This window comes from Palaemon carinicauda, chromosome 9 (genome assembly GCF_036898095.1).
Source record: "Palaemon carinicauda isolate YSFRI2023 chromosome 9, ASM3689809v2, whole genome shotgun sequence".
NCBI classification, from domain to species: Eukaryota; Metazoa; Arthropoda; class Malacostraca; order Decapoda; family Palaemonidae; genus Palaemon; species Palaemon carinicauda.
The window spans coordinates 114,283,102-114,305,064 of NC_090733.1; the positions used below are offsets into that span (position 1 = coordinate 114,283,102).

General features: G+C 35.4%; 1 protein-coding gene across 2 annotated transcripts in view; it reads right to left on the minus strand.

Moving 5' to 3' along the window:
• LOC137647057 (uncharacterized) overlaps window positions 1–21,963 on the minus strand; it is a 592,613-nt gene that overhangs the window by 363,404 nt on the left and 207,246 nt on the right. Inside the window, exon 1 of one of the 2 annotated variants that reach the window (XM_068380218.1) lies at window positions 13,998–14,558. The exons of the other annotated variant lie outside the window; for it this stretch is intronic. The gene's annotated coding sequence lies outside the window, so the exon portion shown is untranslated. Of the gene's footprint in view, window positions 1–13,997; window positions 14,559–21,963 lie in introns of those variants that run through there. 2 annotated transcript variants of the gene reach the window in all.

Here is a 21,963-nt window from a genome sequence, read left to right on the forward strand (position 1 = left end):
AAGCTAGCAAATTCGAAATCACCCTTGAATTACATTAAAATTACCTTGAAACCATGAAAATTACCTCAAACGAAGGTAAATACAACCCATTTACAGAATCCTTACACGTCTTCAACCCCACTGAAAAACCATCAGTCATCCACATTCACATTTTCTTTATTTTTCCAAAAACAATTGTGCACAAAATTAATCAGTTCGTTGATCAAATCTTTCCTCCGCTCCCCACTCCCAGCCCAACCCCCGACCCGGTTTATATCTACATGCGTAATGTTTTTCCCATGAGAATTCATTCACAATTTCCATTAACGCACAAAACAACAGGATTTTTGTTTCATTCCAAATGACGTAAATAAAAAAAAAAGTATTAATATATTAATATTTGTCCCCCAAAAGGCTTCATTACCCCTGGAAGTAAGTGCTAGTTATTACGCTATGTATAATTTGCAGACAATAAAAAATACTTCATGATCCTATTGCATGATTTGGGTATATTACTTTGCTTTGCAATTGGAACTGGAATGAACAAAAATGTACACGCATAAATGACCAAATTTGGGTTCAGGAACATTATACACAAGCTATAAGGTTGTGGTGGCCGATGTGGTAGCGTCCCACACTGGTGAATGCCAGACTGTATTCGAGTCCCGCTCAAACTCGTTAGTTTCTTTGGTCACTGCAACCCTCACCCACCTTATGAGCTAAGGATGGGGGTTTGGGGGGAGCCTATATGTCTATCTGCTGAGTCCTCAGCAGCCATTGCCTGGCCATCCTTGGTTGCTTATCATATATGTATATGGTCAGTCTCTAGGGCATTGTCCTGCTCGATAGGCAATGTCACTGTCCCTTGCCCCTGTCATTCTATGAGCGACCTTTAAACCTTCATAAATGTGTGTGTATACAACAACAAAAAGCTTCATACACGTCAATTCATGTTTGGGGGTTTGGTCAGTTTTCATCACCACGCTGGCCAGTGTGAATTGGTGATGGTGGGAGACTTTAGTCTGATCGCTCACAGCAAACCAACCTAGTATGGGTGGCCCTGACTAGTACAGCTTTGCTAATCATGGCGATAAACAAACCCTTTCACCACGTAAAAGGTATCCCCACTTAGGAAGGGGATATAATATATATATATATATATATATATATATATACACACACATATATATATACATATATATATATTATATATACTGTGTGTGTATGTGTATATACATGTGTGTGTTTGTATGTATGTCTATGTATGTATGTACCAATCAACACCCATGCAAATCCAAGCAACACTTACGCAATGGCCGGAAATGCCTTTTGAAACCCGAGAAACAGCCCTTGTTTTACATTTTCCACAGCAGGGTTTCCTTTGCCCTGAAAGGGAAAAGTCTAAAAAGAGTGAAATTTATTTCGTGAAATCGCAAATGCGTCTTGGCATCTTGCCCATTTCCCTCGTCATTCTGTGGCCAGTGCCTGAGCTGCACTGGCTCACCATACAAAGGTTCCTTCAGCTCTAGTCTTAGCAACAGATAAGAGAGAGACGCTGTCTCTCTCTCTCTCTCTCTCTCTCTCTCTCTCTCTCTCTCTCTCTCTCTCTCTCTCTCTCTCTCTCTCTCTCCTTCCTGAATGATCTGCCTCGCTCTTTTATTCATTCTAGTTTCCTCATAACTCGAAACTCGAGCTGATCTCTCTCTCTCTCTCTCTCTTCTCTCTCTCTCTCTCTCTCTCTCTCTCTCTCTCTGTCTCTCTCTCTCTCACCTACAAAACAAAAGCTAAAATACCCTTAATCTACAATTTTCTTATTATACGCAACAGGGTCAAGTTTTCCACCATCCACGCCAAGCGTCTCCCTCTCTCTCTCTCTCTCTCTCTCTCTCTCTCTCTCTCATCTCTCTCTCTCTCCTCTCTCTCTCTCTCTCTCTCTCTCCTTTAAATGGGTTTATATAGCTGAGACAGCAACTATCTCCTGAGATCCTTTTCCCTTTATCAAAATTGTTCGACGTCTTCCTTTCAAGCGATTGCAGTATATAACGTCGTATTACCCCACGCCCTTCACCCCCACCCGAAGCCTCCCTCTCACCCTACCCCCGCCTAGAAAACTATTTTTTCCCATCTGATAAAGAAGATATACCTTTGTCAACGGAAATTCTTTCCACAGAAAAAAGGTTCCACATAAATGAATTTTTACATCAACGGGCCACCTGAAATAACATAAGTTAACCTAGACAATTATGGAGGTAGCTATCTTGACTGAGCTATACGCATGCGTAGTATGTCCTCGGAATCAATGTTTGGTTTCAGTTCAAGTATCACCAGAAAAAAAAGCTCACCAGAACGTCAGCAAGGAAAGCCCAACCACGTACTGTGGTGCACAACCACAGCAGTATCCTCCCCTAGTAAAACAACTTAAACTAACGGTCCCGGGCTGGGATCGATCTGCAGCCATGCGAATGCTAGGCGAAGTTGTTACCACTGTACTACCCAGAAATCAAATTATTAAAGCAACATGTTTTCGGTAACATCGAACGAACTGACAGAAAGGATCTGTATAAACAATAATCATATTGCAATTGATTTGGTTACTGAAATAATTCTTTTTACATCTTCAATGCTAAAGCTGTCATCAGCTCATGCTGAAAACACCTTTGCATTCACCAAAAGTATTGCAAATCACTGCAACATGTCATAAATTTCTATTATACAGGGCAATAAAAATCTCGAATATACAAACGTGTGCAAATGATGTTACTGATTTATTTAAGTTTCTGAATTAGGCATTAGCAGTATTATTATATTCCTGGGAACGTTATTGTAACAATTAATGTCTTTGTATTAACTTTTCATTTATCACATTTATTGTTTTTACCACAAAACAACAACGTTAGAGGAAATTATGTTCAAGTGTATTCAAACAAAGCTAAAACCCTGGTTGGAAAAGCAGGATGCTATAAGCCCAGGGGCCCCAACAGGGAAAATAGCCCAGTGAGGAAAGGAAACAAAGAAAAAATAAATAGTTAAAGGACAAAAACAACATTAAAATAAATATTTCATATAAAAACTATAAAAACTTTAACAAAACAAAGGAAGAGAAATTAGATAGAATAGTGTGCCCGAGTGTACCTCAAACATAAGATATATTAACTTTCTTTGTTTCTTTTAAATTTGGTTGAGGAGGAGGGATAGCATTGTTCATTTGATTCACGTTACTGTCGGTCTTAACATAAAAAAAGGATTTTGAAAACGAATAGACTTTCTCCTAATAAGAAAAAAATAGGCCTATATAGTTACAAGTAACCCGAAGTAAACTATCTTTTTCAAACCTGGCGTCACAACACCAAAGGTCAAACACATCATATCAGAGCTTTAATACTTTCCTGAATTACTGCATCAACTGGACATGATGTTTTAACTACTTATCATGTTTACCTATTGAAATTATAACAATCATTAGGGCACTATGGAACTTAGCAATAGAAACCCCCCCCTCTCTCTCTCTCTCTCTCTCTCTCTCTCTCTCTCTCTCTCTCTCTCTCTCTCTCTCATCAAACAAAACAGAACAGCAACAACAACAACAACAACAACAACAATAATAATAATAATAATAATAATAATAATCTCTATAAAAATAAAGTGATGTACACTCGGAAACCACAATATCCCACAAATTGCCCAACTGTCGAGTTGTAGTTACCAAAGGAGGAGAGGTGGGAAGGGTTGAATCTGTGTGCCCATGTGCGTGCATATATATCTAAATATTTACCCGTCATTTATGACGGGCCGCGTACGATAATAATAATAATAATAATAATAATAACAATAATAAATTTCCAGTTGATATAAACGCCAGAAAAAAAACCCTAATTCACTTAACAACGTCTGCTTCACCAGACACCATTGTTGTGATAAGGCAATTATTTTTTCAGTCAATGTGTCAGGAATGCTTAATAATGAAGATTAATGGTACACCAGATCATTTCCATTTTTCAAAAATGGACATTTTTCATTATTACTAATCGCTTGTATGTTTTGGGGAGTGACAGATTAATTGGTTTCTGTTATGTTGTAAAGGATATATTACACACATATTTACATTATATATATACATATATATATATATATATATATATATATATAAAACTATATATATAAATGTATATATATATAAAATATATATATATATATATATATATATATATTACATACAAATATATATACATATACTGTATATATATATATACATATATATATATTATATACACACACATATATATATATATATATATTATATATATATATATATTATATACACACATATATATATATATGTATAAATAATATACATATATATTTATCATCTCCTCCTACGCCTATTGACACAAAAGGTCTCGGTTAGATTTCGCCAGTTGTCTCTATCTTGAGCTTTTAATTCAATACTTCTCCACTCATCATCTCCTGCTCCACGATTCATAGTCCTCAGCCATGTAGTCCTGGGTCTTCCAACTCTTCTAGTGCCTTGTGGAGCCCAGCTAAACATTCGGTGAATTAATCTATCTTCGGGTGTGCAAAATACATGCCAAAACCATCTCCATCTACCCCTCATCATGATCTCATCCACATATGGCACTCGAGTAATCTCTCATAGTTTCCTATCTCATTTTGCCCTGCCATTTAACTCCCAATATCCTTCTGAGAGCTTTGTTCTCAAATGCACGAAATCTGCTGGAGATTTTTTCATTGTCACACCATGACTCATGTCCATGAAGTAATACCGATCTCACTAAACTGATATATAGTCTGATTTTTATATGAAATTTTAGGCGATTTGATTTCCAAATTTTACTTAACCTAGCCATTGTCTGATTTGCTTTTTTTTCAATCTTTCACTAAACTCTAATTCTTAAAACCCTGTATTGGAGATCATAGTTCCGAATACTTAAATGATGCTACCTCATTAATCCTTTCTCCTTCTAATGATATTTCATCTTCATTGCGTACTTCGTTCCCATCATCTCTGTCTGTATTCTATTTATCTTGAGCCCAACCTCGTGTGATATTTCATGCATTCTGGTAGGCAAGCATTGCAAATCCTTTGATGTTCTGCTAACAAGGACAGCATCATCAGCATACTCTAGGTTTACTAAATTCCTACCACCAATCCAGTCCAGTCTTTCTCTACCATCTCATGACTGATCTACTCATTACAAAATCCATGAGGAGGATAAACAAAATAGGTGGCAACACATTCCCTTGGACTACTCCACTGTTTACAGGACATTAATTTAATAAGATTCCATTAGCATGAACTTTGCACTTGCTATGCTCATGAATAGATTTAATGGAATTTACATATTTAAGAGGAATTCCATAATAACCCAAGACTCTCCACAAAATTGGTCGGTGCACACTATCAAAGGCTTTTTCATAGTCCATAAATGCCATCAAAAATGGATTTCTATATTCTACACATTGCTGTACCACAGGTCTCAAAATGAAAATTTGGTCAGTCTATTGGTTGTCTGTTGTAAATTACCCTGATCAGTTTTTATACATTTTTTCCTCTGTAAATTCTTTCTATTAACTTTCCTACAAAATTAAATCTAAAAACAGACAATAAAAAACATCCTGCTACCTCCATTCATCTTGACATCAAACTAACCTAAAGGCTTCGGCAATAAATAAGAAAAATTATGTAGTGATTGATGAAAAACGGCTTCGTATAATGACCATAACGCATCGTTAGGATAAATCATAAAAATAAAAATAAAAATATTTGAAGGGCATCCTTTTCATGGTTTATATCATATCCAATTTTCTCTAGCAAAAACGCTAGTTTTGTGTTAGAGAAAACGGCAGCGAGATAGTATACATGGGAAGAATATTATCACCAAAGTTAAGGCTAGAGAGAGAGAGAGAGAGAGAGAGAGAGAGAGAGAGAGAGAGAGAGAGAGAGAGAGAGAGAGAGATTGGAAGCGTCAATAGACTTTATGTTAGGAGAGAGAGAGAGAGAGAGAGAGAGAGAGAGAGAGAGAGAGAGAGAGATAGAGAGAGAGAGAGATTGATTTTGAGCCCAACGCTTGTTTAAAAAAAAAAGAAATAAAAAGAGCTCGGAAGGAAACAAAAATATCCTAAAGGAAAAACGAAATTATAAAATAACAATTTTTTCATCCCCCGCCAAACCTCTACTTTAACATGTACCAGAAAAATGGTCAGGACAAAAATTATATTTTCCAGAACCTGAAGATACTCTGATCTTGTGGCATTACCTCACCACATAATTTTGTTTTCACATGAAGGTGGACAGACGGAGGGGGGGGGGGGTGGCTGCGGAGCGGGGAGGAGACAGCGGACAGGGGGGGGGGGAGACTGCGGACGGGGGGGGGGGAGACTGCGGACAGGTGTCCATTGCGTGTAGACAGAATAGATATATAGTACAGTCTAATCGTATTCCTTTTAATCCAAGTTTTTTGTCATGAACAGCGGTAATGGTGGACAATTGCAGTGAGTGATACAGAAATCTTTAAAGAAAATATCCAGACAGCTTTTGATTAAAATGAAATGTAAAGGAATAACATTATGAATTTAAAGCCATAAAGACTGGCACAGGGGCCTGGAAAGACATTTGGCACCCATGTGTAACTGGAATACATGCCGTTGTTGCAAAATGAAATAAAAGTTTCGAGGTTGGACAGCAAGATGGAAGAAATGAATCGGGAAAGTGTACAAGTTAAGGCTAAAAAGTAAGTACAACTAGAAGATGAAAAGACGCCGCAAAGAACTTTAACTAATGCCTGCAGTGCACCGCCTCACTTGCAATGATGGCACTAGCTAACCTACGGTGGAAACCAAGGACATGGATACCTCTTATCTAATATCGATGTTTTATCTATCTCAGGGGTTGGAGAAGAAACGCCTCTTAAAAGAGTCAGGTAGGCTATATATTTTACAAATAAAGTATTGAAATAAACATTCAAAGAAAGAACTTTCTATATTTCATGTTTGACACACAAGCAATAAAATACCTCCAATTAAAAAATAAGACCAAATTAACCATTTACTGTGTTCAGATATACTGGACCTGACAACATTGAGATTACCAAACAATTCTTCTTCACCCAAAGGGTTAATTACTGCACTGCAATTGTTCAACGACCACTTTCCTCATGGTAGACTAGAAGAGACTCTTTAGCTATGGTAAGCAGCTCTTCTTGGAGAAGGCCACTCCAAAATCAAACCATTGTTCTCTAGTCTTGTGTAATGCCATAGCCTCTGTATCATGGTCCTCCACTGTCTTGGGTTGGAGTTCTCTTGCTTGAGGGTACAATCGGGCACACTATTCTATCTTATTTATCTTCCTCTTGTTTTGTTAAAGTTTTTATAGTTTTTATAGGAGACACTTATATTAATGTTACTCTTCTTAAAATATTTTATTTTCCCTTAAGTTTCCTTTCCTCACTGGACTATTTTCCCTATTGGAGACCCTGGGCTTATAGCATCCTGCTTTTCCAGCTAAGGTTATAGTCTAACAAGTAATAACAATAATAATAATAATAATAATAATAATAATAATAATAATAATAACAATACTAATTATAGAGTCAAGCAAAGTCCATACGACTAAAGGATTCAGGGGATTAATATTCAAATCATAATACTGGATGCAGTCCATTAACTTCATTTGATTATTAGGAAAAAAAGATTTTATTATAGCGATAGATTTCACCATAATACAGAAAACATTGTGAATTCAAGCCATATATATATATATATATATATATATATATATATATATATATATATATATATATATATATATATATATATATAATAAATATACACACACACATATATATAAATATATATATATATATATATATATATATATATATATATATATATACATTATATATATATATATATATATACACATATATACATATATATATATATATATATATATATATATATATATATATATATATATATATATATAGTTATAAATGAACACACACACACGCACACACATGTATATATATATATATATATATATATATATATATATATATATATATATATATATATATATATGTGTGTGTGTGTGTGTGTTTGTGTGCGCGCACGCGTATGTGCCCACGATTGTATTTGTATTTGATGAATACGTAAATCTGGAACTAATTTTTTACCAAAGTAGGAAAACTTTCCTAAGCTCCTTAAATTTGAAGTGTTTCCCTGCAGTGCAACACGAAACCTCTCTTCAAACACCATTATAAGCTTTCTAAACTGGGTGAAAAGACAAAAATAAAAATAAAAAATGGAAAGGCAAACTGCAATTAAAGAGGGAATGGGAAGATGGTAAATAATAAATGTTAAGAAAAACTAAACGTTCAAATCTCACTATTCGTAGTTCATATGATTTACTCTCTCTCTTCGCACTTTCTTCAAGAAATCACTATTGAGTGAAAGCAGGACACAACGAGGACCAAATTTCGAGATAAAAACAAATATATATATAAATAAATGTATATATATATATATATATATATATATATATATATATATATATATATATATATATATATATATATATATACTGTATATATACATATGTATATATATACATAAATATATATTGAAAAAATGAAAAAAAGAAACCGCTGGTCTTCAGCTTCTGATTCTCATCTTAATTTGTTGGACAGGAACTTTCGGTCTCATAAATTTCTTATTCCTGATCTAGATACTAATCTTTGGCACCGTCGTTCAATTAGTTCATTATGCCAGTTGCATAAGATTTTTCATAATTCTGATCATCCTTTACATTCAGATATTCTACCCTTGCCAAGAGGAAAGTGCCCACTGAACAATTACAATGCAGTAGTTAACCCCTTGCGTGAAGAAGAATTGTTTGGTCATTTCAGTTTTTTCAGATGTATGAGGACATAGGAGATTCTGTAAAGAATAGGCCAAACTATTCGATGTATGTGTAGGCAAAGGGAAAGGAACCGTAACCAGAGAGAAGGATCTCATATCGTTTACTTATTTCCCTTCCTCACTGGACTATATTTCCATGTTGGAGCCCTTGGGCTTGTAGCATCTTGCTATTACAATTAGGGTTGTAGCTTAGCTAAACATATTTATGTATACATATATATATATATATATATATATATATATATATATATATATATATATATATATGTATATATATACAGTTTATATATATTCATCTAGATATACTATTTATAAATATACATACATATATATATATATATACATATATATATATATATATATATATATATATATATGTGTGTGTATATAATATATATATATATATATATATATATATATATATATATATATATATATATATATATACTGATTTTTATCTCATCTACATTACGTTTTCATTACCGTCACCGATGAAATTCTTTCACTGGACTTTTTTCCTTGATTTTATGCAACTGCCAATACATTTTTGAAACTATATATATACATACAAATATACACACACACATATATATATACATATATATATATATATATATATATATATATATATATATATATATATATATATATACATATATAATGGAAAACTTTGTTCTTAATCCCTACATGATTTGCAGAATAAAAGAAAAATGACTTCGATTAAAAAAAAAAACTATATATTCTCCCGTTCCATAGCACAAAATCCATCACATCTTCATATGGAGCTAAGCCCGTCCATTAGAATAACAATTCCTATAACTATGCCATTTGTACAACTGAGTGTCTTCTGACATCATTTTGAGAAAGGGCGAGTAGTGCTTTAGGGACGGAAGCCTTATTGTGAAAGCACTGAAGGTGCTTCTCTTTCTCCTGTATTCAAGTTGCTTGAGCCAAGCACTTGCTAAGTTGCTACGCGCAGGTGGGAAAAGTGATCGCACAAACGGTCGTTCGAGTCAAGTAGCAACTTTGTATGTATACGAACACTAATATGAAATTATTACCTTCCCCTAATGAAGTTGGAAGGAGGTTATGTTTTACCCCTTTGTTTGTGTATTTGTGTGTGTTATTGTTTGTGAACAGCTTCCTGGCCACAATTTTAATCGTAGAGTAATGAAACTTGCACGGAATAAGTGTTATGTAAAAAGCTGGGAATGATTAAATTTTGGAAGGTCAAGGTCAAAGGTCAAGGTCAAAATCAAGCAAAAGTTTGGACATCGTTGACACAGAGACTTCAAACTTTGTTTATATTTCAGTATGAAAATCCACACCAATTAATACATGTTAAAATCGAGGGTCAAGGTAGAGTGCAAGGTCAAGGTCAAATAAAAGGTCAAATTTTGGTCATCAACCGTACGTCTAGAATTTTAATTGTAAACTAATGAAACTTGCAGGGATTTTAAACTGTTATGCAAAAAGCTGGAAATTATCAATTGAAATTTGGTGAAGGCACGCTGGTTTCGATACATAAGCTGCCGTGGCGGAGGTCTGCCCTCTCAGATCGCTTTTCTAGTTTGAATTAATACTGTTATGAGCATAGATTCCAGTAGATATATAGGCATGCATATAACTACATTGCCAAACGTATGACTACTTCATCTCTCCCCGTCCATCGGGTAGGTGGAAGGGAGTGTGTGTACATATCTATCTAAATATCTAGCCGTCATTCTTGATGGGTCACGTACATTTGTATGATATATATAGCAATGTATATACTTTATACATATATATATATATATATATATATATATATATATATATATATATATATATATATATATATATATATACTGTATACATATATATATTCATACATACATAAATATATATATATATATATATATATATATATATATATACATACAAATATATATTGCAATATATACAAACACAAATGCAAACATATATATTATTATTATCATTATTATTATTATTATTTGGAAAAAAAAAAACAGGACGCTATAAGCCCTGGGCCCCAACGAGGAAAATAGCCCAGTGAGGAAAGGAAACAAGGAAAAATAAAATATTTTCAGAACAGCAACATCTAAATAAATATTTCCTATAAAAACTTTAACAAAACAAGAGAAAGAGAAATTAAATAAGAATAGTGTGCAAAAGTGTACCCTCAAGGAAGAGAACTCTAACCAATGGAAGACTACGGTACAGAGGCTATGGCACTACCCAAGACTAGAAAACAATGGTTTGATTTAGGAGTGTCCTTCTCCTAGAAGAGCTGCTTACCATACCTAGGAATGTCTTCTTTCCTTACGAAGAGGAAAGTAGCCACTACACAATTACAGTGCAGTAACCCCTTGGGTGAAGAATTGTTTGGTAATCTCAGTGTTGTCAGGTATACGAGGAGAGAGGAGACTTTGTAAAGAATATGCCAGACTATTCGGTGTATGTGTAGGCAAGGAGAAAGTCAACCGTAACCAGAGAGAAGGATCCAACGTAGTAATATCTGGCAAGTCAAAGGACTCCATAACTCTCAAGTGGTAGTATATCAACGGATGGCTGGTGCCTGGGCCTACCTACTACCTAGAATGTATATATATATATATATATATATATATATATATATATATATATATATATATAGAGAGAGAGAGAGAGAGAGAGAGAGAGACTTGAAAAGGTTGCTTCCATAGAAAGCGTATATATATATATATATATATATATATATATATATATATAGAGAGAGAGAGAGAGAGAGAGAGAGAGAGAGAGAGAGAGAGAGAGAGAGAGAGAGAGAGAGAGAGAGAGAGAGAGAGAGAGAGAGAGAGTAGAAAAGGTTGCTTCCATAGAAAGCGTCAATTTTCACCCTTCGTGTCCCATCTGGGTTACCTGTAGCAAATTTCCCAATTTACATTCGAAAAGGAATGTTATTCGGTTATTTATTATAATTTAAACTTCATATTGGAATAATAATAATGATTACCCCGCGACACCTGTCATGAAAATAATTTGAGTAAAATGAAAAGGCGTCTTCACTAAAGGACGAATCATGAACCATGATTACACCTGTTTACAGTAACTAATAAACCAATCTTTAAGTATAGAGCATATCTATCTAATTTATATGCACACACACACAACCACACACACATATATATATATATATATATATATATATATATATATATATATATATATATATATATATATATATATATATATATACACGTGTGCGTGAGTGTGTTTAGACATGATTTTCATAATAGTTTTTTCACCTTTCAGAGGTGAGGGGAAATGCCACCAGAAGGGTGGAGCATTCCGGTTCTCACCAAGTGTCGATGTGTCAGGTTGTTAAACGACTAATGTGAGGAGAAAAGTATTGAAGCATGAACCTTGCCAAAGTAGGACTAATGCTCCATCACTTACGACACTTTTTCCACATACAGATCCACACACACACACACACACACATATATATATATATATATATATATATATATATATATATATATATATATATATATGAGTGTATCTGTGTGCATACATAGACTCAAACTTTCTCTACGCACTCAAAGTAGGCCGATGTCTAGATCATGTCACAATTAAAAACACATTTTTGAATTGGATAACATCTAATAACACAAAGACGTACTGTATATATAGCCGAAAACTGTCATAAATAAACACTAAAGGTAAACAGCTTGCATGTTACAAACATCAAATTGAAAATTACACAAATTACCGGCAATGAGTCTCAATAAATTATATCGCTGTTACTTGAGCTGTTACGCGAGCAACAATGAGTTTAGGAAGATTTTTAGTTTCATTGTAAGACTATGCCATGCTTAATATTGCAGACTTAAATACCTCTCTCTCTCTCTCTCTCTCTCTCTCTCTCTCTCTCTCTCTCTCTCTCTCTCTCTCTCTCTCTCTCATTGCAGACGTAAATGCCTCTCTCTCTCTCTCTCTCTCTCTCTCTCTCTCTCTCTCTCTCTCTCTCTCTCTCCCTCAAAACTAATAGCATGTATTGAAAGTATCAATTTTAGGTATCAGCATATTTTAAGGCCGAACACATTAAAACACAAATAAAGCATAGCGTGCCACACAGTCAAGTATGTTCATTAGCTATACCTCTTTCAAAGTAAATTAAAGTAAATTACACTTAGATTCGCTTACAGGCTGCCAACGCAAGAGCCCGTGTCTTGCATAAGGCAAGGCAATCTTAACAGACAGACAGACATTAGCTATATACACAATATCTCCTATGAAGTCAAACAGATGACAAAATAAAACAAAGACAAATCTGGTGCAAAGCTTTGTTCAGACAGCCGAGCAAAGCCTTTATTCTGCAAAGCACAACGAAAACGCCTTTGGCGACGAAAACTTTTTTGTTTTTCTTGTTGCTTTTGTTTCTATTCACCATCGGCCAAAACAGGAGGAACACAAGTAGGTAGATGTGATCTGATATCATTCGCTCTAATTTTGTAATAAGAACACAGGTGTGGAAGGTACTGCCCGCCAATATATGCCAGGTAAATCTTTCTGAAACAATGTTGTAATTATTCTCAGGTAAATATTACTGAGAGTTTTGTATTCATTCTCAGTTAAATATTTCTGAAACAATGTAGCAATTATTCTCAGGTAAATATTTCTGAGTGTTGTAATTATTCGCAGATAAATATTTCTGAAATTGTTTTAATTAATCGCATGTAAATATTTCTGAAAGTGCTGTAATTATTCTCAGGTAGATATTTCTGAAAGTGTTGTAATTATTCTCAGGTAAATATTTCTGAAACAATATTGTAATTAGTCTATGTTAAATATTTCAGAAACAGTGTTGTAATTAGTCTAAATTAAATATTTCAGAAAGTGTTGTAATTAGTCTAAGGTAAATATTTCTGAAAGTGTTGTAATTAGTCTAAGGTAAATATTTCTGAACATTGTAACCAGTTTAAGACAAATATTTCTGAAAAAGTGTTGCAGTTAGTCTAAGGTAAATATTTCAGAAAGTGTAATAATAAGGTAAATATTTCTGAAACAGAATTGTAATTATTCTAAGTTTTACTGACCATGAGATGACGGAAGTTGTCAACGTGGATGCTTCTTGAAGTAGCAATTGTCTGGGAAGGTTAGCGTTTCATTTTCTCCTCAGTTCTTCCTCTTTCGCATTACATTTTCATCTCTTTATGTTTGTATTTCTTCATATCTCCCACCTCGTAGTGCCGAAGTTTAAAAAAAGAAAAAAAAAACGCAAACGCACAAGCTTATAAATGCCGTTTCTCTTAAATCACCCGCTGCAGCACAAAAGTTTATATTTCCTACAGAAGTGAAAATTAGCACAAGCTTTAGAACTCTATATCCCTTGAGAATTCGGGTCTAAAACCCTGCTTTTACTTTGCTTCTCCTAGCCTGTCAGATGCGGGAACAAAGCCCAAGTCTGTGTGTGTGTCTCTCTCCCTCTCTCGAAAAACTAAAGAGGCACACACGACGTAGAGTATATACACAGTCTCACTCACATCAACACACTATACTAGCACGAGGCGGGGCGGGTACGCCGACCAGAGCCAACACCTCTTCCTATCCGCGCCCGCTCAGGGTGAGTCTACTACTGCGGCAGTGTTGCCACTGGATCTGACTAGAAATTCCGAATGGTAAGAAACAGGGCCTTTAAACGGGTGCGTATGTAAACTTTCATTTCAGGGATAACCACATCCCATGCATGTGAAATGGAGCTGACGATTGTCATGATGAAAATAAATGTTATTTTCATCATTAACAATCATCGCTCCTACAAAGATGACTTGTTTTTTTTTCTTTTTTTTTTCATTTCATTAAATTCATCTTTGAAAACAATGTTGATAAACCAAATATAGCCTACTCACAATTTCTATACTTTGTTGTTGGTTTTAGTTCAAAATACAATACAGATCAACAGATATAAAACATAAGACTTCATATTATAAATATAAAACGATTTATATGCCTAAAAATAGTTTTTTTTTTTCAACCTTGATAACTAAGCGGATATATTTTCCATTCCAGACAAGGTAAAGCAGAAATAGGAAATTGAAATGATGGAGATCCATCTGTAGATTTATTTTTTTTATCATTACCCTCACAATTCGACACGTGTCGACACGTAATAATAAATGAAGAAACTTAAATCATGAAAACTATCTGGGGGACGGTCTGTTCCGAGAGAACCTATCTTCGATTTTTGAACGCTACCAAGACATTGTCTATTCATTATAAACGTTGAGTGATATGCCCAAAAACTGCATTTACAAGTGATAATGATTAGAAATGAAAATATGAGAGATTACTCGAGTGCCATATGTGGTTGAGATCATGATTAGGGGTAGATGGAGATGGTTTGGGCACGCTCTTTGCACTCCCCAAGAGAGATTAGATCACCAAACGTTCAGCTGGGCTCCACAAGGGACTAGAAGAGTTGGAAGACCCAGGCCTACATGGCTGAGGACTATGAAGCGCGAAAGAGGAGATGATGAATGGGGAAGTATTGAATTAAAAGGTCTAGATTGAGAAGACTGGCAAAATCTTACTGGGGCCCTTTGCGTCAATAGTCGTAGGAGGAAATAATAATGAATGATTGAATAACCTACTGTACATGGAAATGCAGAGGAAGCTTCACCGACGCTAGAATGTTAAGAAAAACGGTAGAGATAGGAGTGCAGAAACTTCTTCACCGCAGAAAAAAATGCAGGAGCATCGAGACCGCAATCTGTCATAAGGAAAGGCGGCCCTTCAAATGGAATATCGTCCGAGACAAATGCAATTACATACCTATTCCATATCCGTGTATGTGTGTGTTTCTGTGTGAATGGGGCTAAAAGTTCCGCAGCTCTGTTCCTGAAATCCTTTAAGAAGTGGCTACTCTAGAAGCAGTACAAGATATTGGAAGCGGTCTAATCAAACCATATGCCCTCATCATGAGTGATGCTGGTACAATGACAAGCAACTGGATGGATAAAAACATAAAACAGACTAGTGAGATACTATTAACGCTGAAAAGGGTCACTGAAATAGTTGTACGTATCCACCTAAGAGAGATAGCGTAATTGGATTTATATTATACTAATATCATCATTGACGAAATGAACAATCCAACCCATTGTAGATTTTGCTATTGCAAGTAAGTTTCAAAGAAGCAATCACGGAATGGTCGCACGGCATTACCATCTACTGGTGTCAGTGATCTTGGTACGAACCTCACATTCTGTACAAAACGAATGGACCTCCACAAAGATGCTAGAAATGAAATGTTAATTATCTCATATCTCTGCATTAAAAAAAAAATAAATGCAGCACAACTCGTTTAGAAATTAGTGTATTTTATGAGCCCTCATTACATTCATTATCAGAACCCACTGGGACAGGTCAGACCAACAGAATTGATAACTTGCAGAGATGTTGATCGCTCCATAACTTGGTACGCTGCACAAAAGGAATTGTCTTCTGAAAGAATGACATCTTATCTTCAAGAATTATGAAAAGAAAGAAATAAAAAGATTAAAGTTATTCGAGAACCAGAAATAAAAGTTCGTGAAGATTCAGTAGATCCTAATAAAGAGTCAGATGTTTGGGAAGACTCGAAAAGAATTCATAAGGAGACAGGTACAGATGACACTGAAAAATCAAAAATGGAGAACATCAGTGAAAAAAAAGCAAATTACATTTAGAGAAATCCAAACTTAGAATGGAAAATTTCCAAAGGTCAAGATAATTAGTCTTTTAGAAAAACAACTAAAATCTTTACATGAGGAAGATCAGATTGATTGACTGATTTGAGGTTTTCTGGCATCCTTACATCTAAGGTCATTGACGCCGATATCGTTTATTGTAAGTAAAAATATAAAAGAATATTCATTTAAAATCATAAAAGCAAAGATGTCATTTTAAAAGTTAGATTTTTTTTCAAAAGACCTGCTTCTGAAATGAAGCTAAAAATACCACCAGCATGGTAGGACACATCTTGTCCAAGAATCTTGGCAAAGATGAACCTGTCATCTTCACCTCGAGCCTCAAACAGATATCTATTTCTCTCACTACTGTATATGGGGCATTCGGTCAGCAAATGCCCCACTGTCAATGGTACCAAACAGTCGTCGCAATAAGGCTGGTATGGCCAGTAAGCAGATATTCATGTGTCAACTGAGTGTGACCAATGCGGAGACAGCAAAGAGTAGTCTCCCACTTTCGGGGCATCATGTTATACTTCCAGGGGTATATAAAATTCATTATTTCTCACACCTTATTTTCAAATAAACTATCCCAATGCTGTTGCCAATCATTAGAAATCAAATTCTTAATGTTGTGTAAACAATCATCACAAAAAATGGGGTACCTTCTTGGTCGCAATACAGCAGCAGCATTCTTTTCTAGTAAATCTGCCTTCTCGTTTCCAGACACACCTACGTGTGCCGGAACCCAGTAAACTTGAACCCTTATCCTCTCAGTCCAATAATAAAAAGCCATTCTTAAATCTTTAAAACTAAAGGGTTACTCGAATTAAAAACTTCTAAAGCTTGAAGAACACTCCTTACATCACTAAAAATGGTAAAATTACCCCCCCTCTTCCAACGCTATTTTTTCAACAGCAGTTAGTATGCCGTATAGTTCAGCTGTAAATATGTAAGCTGTTAGAGGAAGTGCACCTCTACAATTAAAAGCATTACTATATACTCCAAATCTAACGCCAGCATCAGATTTGGAGCCATCAGTATATATAAAAGTTGATTCCTTAAGTTATGCAACATGTTACATAAAATGAGACCTGGCTTCTAAATCAGTCATATTCTTTTTAACTCTAATGAAATATTTACAAAAAGATACCTCTGGTAATTTCCATGGAGGCGTTGATGATACCTTAAATGGAAGCACCTTAGTTCAAACTGTATCAAGACTGTCTATCAATTGTTTCACCCAAAAACCACAAGGTTGAGGGGATTTTGGGTGCAACTCAAAAGTATGTCGTGTGCCTTACAAAGGCTTGCAGTCTGACAGGCTAAAGAATTAGGAAGTCTTTGCAATCTAAACCAATACCAAATAATATATGACTTTCGGTAAAGGTCGAAAGGTAATTCTCCAGCATCAATAAGGAGGCTTAAAATCTGCGAAGTTCTAAATGCCCTTGTTACCAATCTGATACCAGTATGGTGCATAGAATCTAAAATCTTTAGTCAACTTGGGGTGGCTGAGGAGTATATCTCACACCCATAACTAATTTTTGAAAAAAATAAGGCATTTTATAAATTTAAATAGTTTTGCAGTTTGCCCCCATGATATATAGGATAAAACTTTTAAAAGCTTGAAAGCATCAAGACATTTTACTTTTAATGATTTGATGTGAGGAACTCATGTACGCCTACTATCAAATATCAAACCTAAAAACCTAGCTTCACTTGCACAAGGGATCCGTTGACCTTTGATGTACATATCTGGGTCTGGATGTATGATGTACCCCCCTCCCCCAAATACGACAGAAATTGACAACAGCAGTTTTGCTTGTGAAAACGTAAACCCATACATATCAACCCACTGACTAATTTTGGCAATTGCGAGTTGTAGTCTTCTCTCAACCATTGCCATTGTAGCTCCAGCAAATGATATGGAGAGATCACCTACAAACAGTGTTGAGAGAATATCTTGAGGAATGACAGAGAATATCCCATTAATAGCAAGTGCAAATAGGGTTACACTTAGGCCCACTACTTTGCGGAACTCCTTCTTCCTGACATTTTCTCTCCGTTAGAAATTCCCCTACTCTCACTTAAAGAAATCTATATGAAATAAATGATTGAATGAATAATAGTAGCTCTCCTCGTAATCCCAAATTATGAATGGTTTTAAGTTTATCATATCCCCATGCAGTATTATATGCCTTTTCAAGGTAAAAAAAAAAGAAGAAAAAAAAAAGACTATTACATGGTGCTGTTTGGAAGTAAAGGTTTTACAAATTGAGGATTCAAGACGTATCAACACATCAGTCTTGCGAGTACATTTTTCTAAATCCACGCTGGATAGGGGATAAAAGGGCCTTCTTTTACAGGTACCATATGAGTCGCATTGACCATCTTCTCCATGATCTTTCATAAGGAAGATGTCAATGCAATTGGTCGATAAATTGCTGCTAAAAACATATCCTTACTGGGTTTTGAAAAGGCTAAAATAATGGGGAGTTCCCAAACACTTGGATAACTACGATCATGTCATATTCTGTTAATAATGTTTAAAATAAATAACTTAGTATTAACGGACACACGTCTAAACAATGCATATGGAATTCCATCGGGTCCAGAGGTTAGGTCGTTACAAGTAGCAAGTGCGGAATCAAACTCTCTTTCTGTAAAAGGAGCATTGTATGACTCTTCCCTTCCTGTTAAAAAATTTTAAATTTTCTTTTCTTCTATGCTCCTAAACTGGTGACCAGTAGCTGCTTCACACTTGCATGATACATTGGAGAAATGATCAGCCAGGGCATTGCTAACCTCAGTTGCTCCAGACACATACTGATCCTTCACCTTCAACACTGGTGGTGGGTTGGGGGAGAATTTGCCTGCCATCTTATTTTTCTTTCCTCCACACAGAGGATGGTTGTGTTCTACAGTTATTGGAGGAAACATAAGACACCCAAGACTGGAGTCTAGCTTCTTTCATGGCATGATGGAACTATGCTCTACATTTCTTGTATATAATCAAATTCTCCTTGGTACGGCACCTGCGCAATCGAGTTAGAGACCTTCTTGTGGCTCTGTACAGGGCAGTTAGTTTAAAAGACCACCAGGGGACTGATCGTCGTTTGAATAACCCTGTTGTTTTGGAAACTGAATTGACTCCTTGTGTGTAAAGAGTTCTATTCAGTAAGTCTATGGCATCATCAACACTTTCAAACTGTTCTGCATTCCCCTCAATTTTGCTTAGCTCACGAAATCTATCCCAGTCCACCTTGTCAAGATTCCAACGTGTTGAACTTTGTAAAGGTGGACCATTGTTGGTGTTTAAAATCATTATTGCATTATTACTAGTATGCCAATCATGTAATGTCCACCAATCAAAATCAAAAAGACAATTAGAGCATGCGATTGATAAGTCAATGCATGACAAGGTACCTGTCTGGACATTAAAGTGTATGGGTTCTCCTGTATTAAGTAGTCCGACATCCTCATTTACCACAATTGATGATATAACATTGCCCATCGGGTTTGCTAAAACATCGCCCATAAAGGATGTCTATCATTCAAATCTCCAAGTAAAAGGAAAGGTTGAGGGAGTTGTTGAATCACCTCTACTAAATTATCATACAAAATGTTATCATTTGGAGGCAAGTGCAGGGAGCAAATTGTATATTTTTTCCCTATATCAATCTGTACAACCACTGCCTGCAGAGGTGCACGAAATAACAAACATATTTGGGGAACATCTCGACGAACGTATATGAGGCTTCCGCCATGGCTCCCAACTCGGTGGTCATATGGTGTCCTATAGCTAATATATTCACGAGGACAAGGAGTATTATGATCAAGTTTGCTCTCCTGTAGACCTATAATTATGGGGGATTGCTCATGAATGAGGAGCTTAAACTCTTCATATTTAGCCCTTAAAACCTGACAATTCCATTGCAAAATGGAAGAAAAAACTATGGTTTATTTTTGGAAGACCCCTTGATGAAGTCTTTCCATTAGCAATTTTCGATCTAACAATATTTCCCGGTGTTTTTATTAGAGAGGGTCTTGAGAGATTGAGTTTTGCATTTGTGTTTTTATTTTTGTACTTTTGATCTAATTGTAGTGGGGGATGGTGGGGCCTCAACTTGAATTTCTGATTTATTTAAATCATCTCCCAGTTCATCAGAAACATCAACTGACAAAACATAATATTTATTTGATGTCATAACATTAATGTTTCTTATGGAAGGGGGCGAGAGAGATGGAGGTCTCTCTCTTTCCTATTAATAGGTGGTAAGCTACCAAGTTTCTGAACCTTCTCCACTACAGGTGCACCTAGTAACTTGGTTTCAAGTGAAACCTCCATCAAATCAGGTAAGGACATTGCCTGAGAGGTTAGCACTATTGTTGGTAATGGGGGACAAAGGTTGTACAGAGATAAGCAATGCCCCAGTGACAAATACACCGTGACAAAGCCTCAGAAGGCAATATGCTTACCTCGTCATGCAGTATTTTATTATTGGATGTTGTATTTCTTTTCTTAGAACTACTATCAGTACTAGGTGGGTTTGATGCCTCATGTGGTAAATTTCTTTTAGTTTTCAGTGCCTTTGTTGAGGTCAGTTTCTTCCAACTCGCAGCTCCTATCGGTGGATTTATGATTTGAGTTGCAGTTCAAACACATAGCCGTAAGTATACACTCTCCATGGTAAAGTTTGGAGCAAATGCTACACAATTTTTCGTTTTTACAAACTTTAGAAGGGTGTCTGATTTTAAAACAACTGGAACGCTGTAGTGGCTTCTGTTTGAAAGGTCCAACTCTAATGCTTTCATTCTCAATAACAATATGGAAAGGTACATCTGCATCCTGGAAAGTAAGGATAATCATCGATGTTCTAGGAACTTTATAAACCCACCATACTGTTAATGAACACATAGCCAGTATCTCCTCTGCTGTAAATTCATACAGGTCTTTATTGAAAACTACTCCCCTTCCATACCTAAAATTTAGATTGGGTTTGACATTTCATTTAATATCGTCACTACTTACTTTTAGGTTAGATAATGTGATAGCCTTTGTGGATGATTTGGCATGGATGAGGAATTTATTTTTTCCAAAAGGGATATATCACCTGAAGTAATCGTTCCTACTTTTTAATGTATAAATGTACAAATTTTAAAATAATTTTGTGCTCCCTTTAGGCTCCGCAACAATCCACATTGCTGGTTTTGGCTTTCTTTAGGAAGGTTTGCCTACATCAACCTCTTTTTTGCACCAGTTGGCAGGCCTGTATACGTCCAAGTCTGTTAGTACCTTATCACACAAAGCACCATTAATATTTAAATTATT